Below are 6,043 nucleotides of genomic sequence, written 5' to 3' on the forward strand. Positions count from 1 at the left end.
GTGGTAAGTTGTAGCTCAGAGCCCAGAGGCCTGATGTTCGACGCCAGCTCTAGCCCAATAAGCGACTTTGGTAAGAAAGGAGGCGTAAACCATCTAGTTAAATGCTCTTCTGCGGTACTCTGTGATAAGATCGTAAGGACTTCTGTAAGCACTTCAATAACTACAAAAAAAAAAAACGAGTACCAACATACAGTACATCCAAAAATTTGTGAACAAAATATAAAAATTTGATTTTTATCTATATTTCAGCACAAACTTTGCTAAAGCCAACTTATTATATACCAATTAAAAGGATTTTATGTTTATAATTATGGTTTAAACAAATATTGTTAAATTAATTAATGTATTTTAAGCGATTAAAATAATAACGTTTGTTGGTAAGGTCAAAATTTGCGGACAAAGCGTTTATATTTAAAAAAGAAGGAATATTTTAGCGATAACGGGTGATGCGGAAGTTATTAATTTCATTATTTGAGCATAATAATTAGTTTTTGTGGTTTTATACGTAGGCATAAACGTTCTATAAAATATAAACTTTATTATTTGAAACACAATTATTTAAAATGAGGTTAAATGCAGCTGAACGAGAATTTTTTCGAAAGCGACTAAAAATGTTTTTTGTAAATAAACCTAATATATATAAAAAAAAAAATCGTAAATCATTTTGAAAAGGAAGGATTTGCTCGAAGTACAATATATGATAAACTAAAAAGACTTGAAACCCTGGTCGTCCGACATCCTGGACTAGCGAAAAGAAAGCCGAATTAACGAGACTTGTCAACAATCGAAAAGGGGTCAGTCAGAGAAAAATAGGTATTAAATTCGGTGTAAATCAATCGACAATTGGTCGTCAGTTTAAAAAAATGAATATTTAATATAGAAAACGTGAAAAGACTCCAAAATACACTATAGAACAACAAGTAAAGGCAAAGAAAAAAAGCAGGAAACTAGTTAACCAACTCTATAACACAAAATCGCTTCTAGTCATCGATGACAAAAAATACTTTTGTTTTGCAGGGGACAACATACCTGGAAATTCTGGATACTACACAAACAACAAAAAGACATGCCCAGAAAGTGTTCGTTTTATAGGAAAAGAGAAATTTCCAAAAAAATTATTAATGTGGATAGCCATATCTGACCGTGGTATGTCCAAGCCATTGTTTCGCACTTCCAAGGCTGTAGCGATCAATTCATCAACCTATATTAATGAATGTTTAGAAAAACGACTTCTTCCATTTATTCACAAGTATCATGGAGACTTTATTTTATTTATGAAACTATTTATTTTGGCCAGATTTAGCAAGTTCTCATAATTCTAAAGATTTTCTAAATTGGATGGACCAATATGTCTATTACGTTGATAAAGAATCCAATCCCCCAAATGTGCCTCAAGCACGACCAATTGAAAATTTTTGGGGACATTTGGCACAGAAGGTTTACGAGGGAGATCGGCAAGCTTCAACAGAGCAAGTTTTGATTGATCGCATTAAACTAAAACTACAAGAAATTGATTTAAACTTTTTACAGTCGCATATGAAAGGCGTCAGAGCAAAATTGAGATCAATTGCAGATGGTGGTGTTTTTTCATATAAAAAATAATATATTTTTATTAAAAGATAAATGCTTTATTTAAAAAAAATATAATAGTGGTTTTTTTTTTTATTTATAAATAAGTTATTGACGTTTTTATTTTGTCCGATAACTTCCGCATCACCCGTTATTTGATCAAAATTTATTAGAAATGCAAAATCACATTATTTTGTAGGATAACTTTTATAATCAGAAACGTGTTTGCATCTACGAGGCATAAGATCAACTAAATTAATACAAATATCAATAGGAATTGAGTGCAATATTTCTTTAAATTTTCAGAATAAATTAGCATAATTTGTAATTCGTGATCGTACTTATTATTTTTTTTTAGGTGCTCCAGGAAGACCTAACGGTCTTGTCACAGAGCACCGCGGAAGTGCATTTAATCAGGAAGTTTCCTTACCGTGACGCGAAAATATACCCAGAGCTCGTTCCGAACCTGGAATCCTTGCTTATAAAGCAAGCGCTCTAACCACTGCGCCACGGCCGCATACTTTGTATCTACTAGATGTCAAAAAACTCGATTCCATCTGATCCGAGTTGCGTAAACTTTGTTTTTACCACTAAAAAGAATAATGCTAGTTCTTCTGGGACGTTTCAGTTTTTCAGCTAAATCAATGGCTTTTACGCTGGGAGTCTTCCAAATACATTTGCATGTCGTAAGCAAAGTTTTGTAGTATAAATATTACAATTCATTCCATAAAAGCGTTTTATGGAAACGTATTTGAAACGTATATGAAACGTATTTTTTCATTTAAATCAATAGCTGTTAAAAAGGTTTTTTTTGTTGCTTAGTGTTACGAGCTATCAATTTTTTCACTGGAGATATTATACTTTTTTTATATCCCTTGTCCTCAATCGCTTATAAATAAAGTTTTTTAATTATTCTCACAAAGTGTTTATTTAATAAATAGCTATTTTTAGGAAAAATGCTTTTGTATGTCCGCAAATTTTGACATGCGCACATTTTGTATGTCCGCAAATTTTGACATGCGCACATTTTGTTTGTCCGCAAATTTTGACATGCGCACATTTTGTATGTCCGCAAATTTTTGAGCTTATTAAAATCATTAACGTGGCTACCCACTATTGAAAGTCTAAAAAAAAAAAATTTTCTTTCTGTTTTTTGGAAGTTTTAACCTTTATAAACAATAAAATATATAACAATGGAAGAAAAATTTATAAGTTTACCCTAATTTTGTTCCTTAAAAAGGAGTAAACATCCAAAAGTTCCTTAGCAACGGCCTTAGTGACAGTTGGAACTTTTTTTCTCCAGAACTAATATGCACTTTTTCTCCATATTTTTACTGTACCTTAACCAAGTTCTTATCTACACTGTTAAGTTATTCCCGAGCTAAATGACATTGGTCAAAAGTACTAAATATATTTGATTTGTAGATTTTTATTTTTGAATATTTTTTTTCCAATGCGTTTTTCTCCATTTAAAGATTTTCTACCTTCTAACAAAGATATCTTTGGTTTTGTTCAATATTTTTCTTTGAAATTTTTTACGGAGATAAAACTTAGTTTGATGAATGTGCTGAGTCAAAAATATATATACTATGGTATCCCATTCAAGTTAAAATTTGGGTCAATGGGGCCATTTTTTAGGGATTTATACTAAATTGTAAAATTCAGAGAATTAAATAAAAACATTAGTTTTATTTTTGACTCAGCACACAGTTCATATAAGAAGCAAGGTTTTTGAAAAGTTTCACTTAATTTGGAAAACTCTGCAACTAGTTATCCTTGTTAGAAAATATGCTATTTTTGAGTTAATTATGCGCATAGTTAATGATGTAATATTGAAATTATAATATTTTTGTATTTTTTTGTCTTATTTGATTCCAATGCAATTAAAATAATAAATATATGGGGGGATAAAAGGGTTCATTTAAAGATTTTATTTAAATAGTGGGTTTTAAAACAATTAAAGTACGTAAATTAAATTTTGCATGTTCTTTCAAAATGTAACAATAAACATGATAATCTTTTATTTGGAATATTGAACATATTGGATTTGTGAAGTGAAGAGCTGAAGTAGTAGTAAAATTCAATTTTATTTAGCCAGACCGCAAATTTTTCGACGATACTGTATATGGCCAATTCCATAGTTCAGTGATACGTCATGCGGAGAGATTTTTTTTTAATAAAAATTTTTCTATTACTCAAAAATAATTTTCTATTACTATAAATCAATCTTGAATCTAAATTTTATGATATAAATTAAACACAATTATATTAACATAACACTGACACATAGCAAAAATTAAAACATGAGTTCAGTGACGCAACGCGGAAAAAAGTGTTTTTTGTCAGCATACTTTTAAATGAAGTTTTCGGTGAAATTTTAATTCTTGCTAGGCTAACTAGATTTTTTTGTTGTAATTTAATCATTTGGCAATAAGGCAATCATAAAAAAAGCCACAAACAACAAAGTTTTTATATCGTTTTATCTTACAGAAAAAAAATATCAGTTCAGTGACGCAACGTTCAGTGACGAAACAAAAAGATGGTTCCCAAACAAAGTTATTAACATTTTAGACCCAACTTTGATTGAAGACACTTGAATTGATTTTGTTAATGTATCTAAGGCAAATTACATATTTTCATGCAAACTACAAACACAAACATTATGCGGAAATTTTGTAACTGATTTCACATTGCGTGGACGAAGGTCGCAAAATTTGCTGAGTCCAATTTTTATGTGCTGATGCTTTTCCTTGAATAACTCAAAAGCCTCATTTAGCGTATAATATAAATGACGTATCTGAATATTGTTTGCTTTTCCGTCAGATAATTGAATTGTCGTCAGCAAAAAGATTGAAGTTTAGTATACTAGATGATAAGTAAATATCTTTGATATAAATAATAAACAATAAAGGCCCTAGAATAGATCTCTGTGTGACTCTGCAAATAATGTTTTAAACAAGAAAAACTGAACATACGCGAGGGTCAGAGACAAGATACAAACCAAGGAGTGTAGATAAATGATTAAGGTTTTCTAGAAAACGAAGCAAGTTAATTATCAAGGTAACAGAAGGGGAACAATAGAGAACAAAAAAAAAGGTGATAGATTGAAGAGGTGCTAAGCGGAAGCACATAAAAGAGTGTTCAGAGAATTCAAATCTGATTTCTCGACAAATAGGTGAATTGATGCGTCAGTATACCCCAAGTCAAGATTGTGACTGATGAAGTCATTACAAATCAAAGGATAGTACAAATTAATACTAAGATCTAAAGAAGGAACAGGCAATTTTAAGTCTAACAAAGAGTAAGCAAGTCTGGTACGTATGGAAAATTACCTCTATATTTTGGATTATGAAGTTTACTGAAAGGCAAAGTTGACTTCGGTGTAAAATTTGAATTTGAAATTCGGCTTTCAGTTAAATTCGGCAACAATCGCAAAAATTCATTTAACTTTCAGTTAACTTCGAAAGTTATTTTTTTTCCATTAAAAAAGAAAATCAATTATAAAAGATATAACATGTTTCATGTATATCAACCTACTTCTCCGCACAGTAGCTTCGTCAAGGTCCGTATTTCGGAATTAAAGAATGGAGAAAGAGTCGTAACCACCATAAAAAAAAAAAATTAAAAAATTAGAAAAAAAGAAAAAAAAGAGTAGTCTTCTCGACTGAAGTTTCCAAACTCAAAGGGAACACAAATTCATTAAAATAAAAAAAAAGATAATAAAGTAAACATATTACAAATAGATTTGTTTTAAACCAGTAACCAATAAACGAAGAGGGGGTCTGCAAATGGCGCATATTAGATCGGGGAGGGGGAAGGAAAGTAGATCAATTATAAAAGTATAGAGACACTAAATTAAAAAAATTATCATAAAATGTTTGGTTGATAGGTTAAAAACGTAGGTACTTTTAGGGAGTTAGAGGGTACTCAAAAAAGCGTGTGGCAAATGCGGGAGGAGGGGAAGGGGAGGGGGTTGTAGGCGAAAAAAAAGCGTACGTACTTTATGGATAACACCTGACCGAAAAGTTATCTTTAAGCACAAGTTTCATCACATTCGGAATCAAAGTCTATTTTCGTAACTCCTTAATTCCGAAATCTTATTTATCGTTTTCAAAAAACCCTAACCAAAATTTAATATTTGACATAATATTCTTCATGATCTTTGTCCTTTATAAAATTAACATCCTAACTTTTTCAATAAACGTTGATAATTTTTATTATTAATGATAAATAACTTTCATCTCCATTGTTATCAAAAAAAACTGATGTTTTACAGTGGTGTAAGAGCATGGAACCACATTATCCAAAGCTGGCATCCGTTGTGAGGAAAATTTATCCTCATTCCAAGTTCATCAGCTTCTTCAAAAAGAGTCTTTTCTGCAGAAGGTCAAGTTGTCACAAAAACCGCAACAAACCTTAACAGCAAAATTTTAGAAAAGCTTGTCACAGAACTATCCGAAAGTGCAAAAGAAAA

Source organism: Hydra vulgaris, chromosome 15 (assembly GCF_038396675.1).
Source record: "Hydra vulgaris chromosome 15, alternate assembly HydraT2T_AEP".
NCBI classification, from domain to species: domain Eukaryota; kingdom Metazoa; phylum Cnidaria; class Hydrozoa; order Anthoathecata; family Hydridae; genus Hydra; species Hydra vulgaris.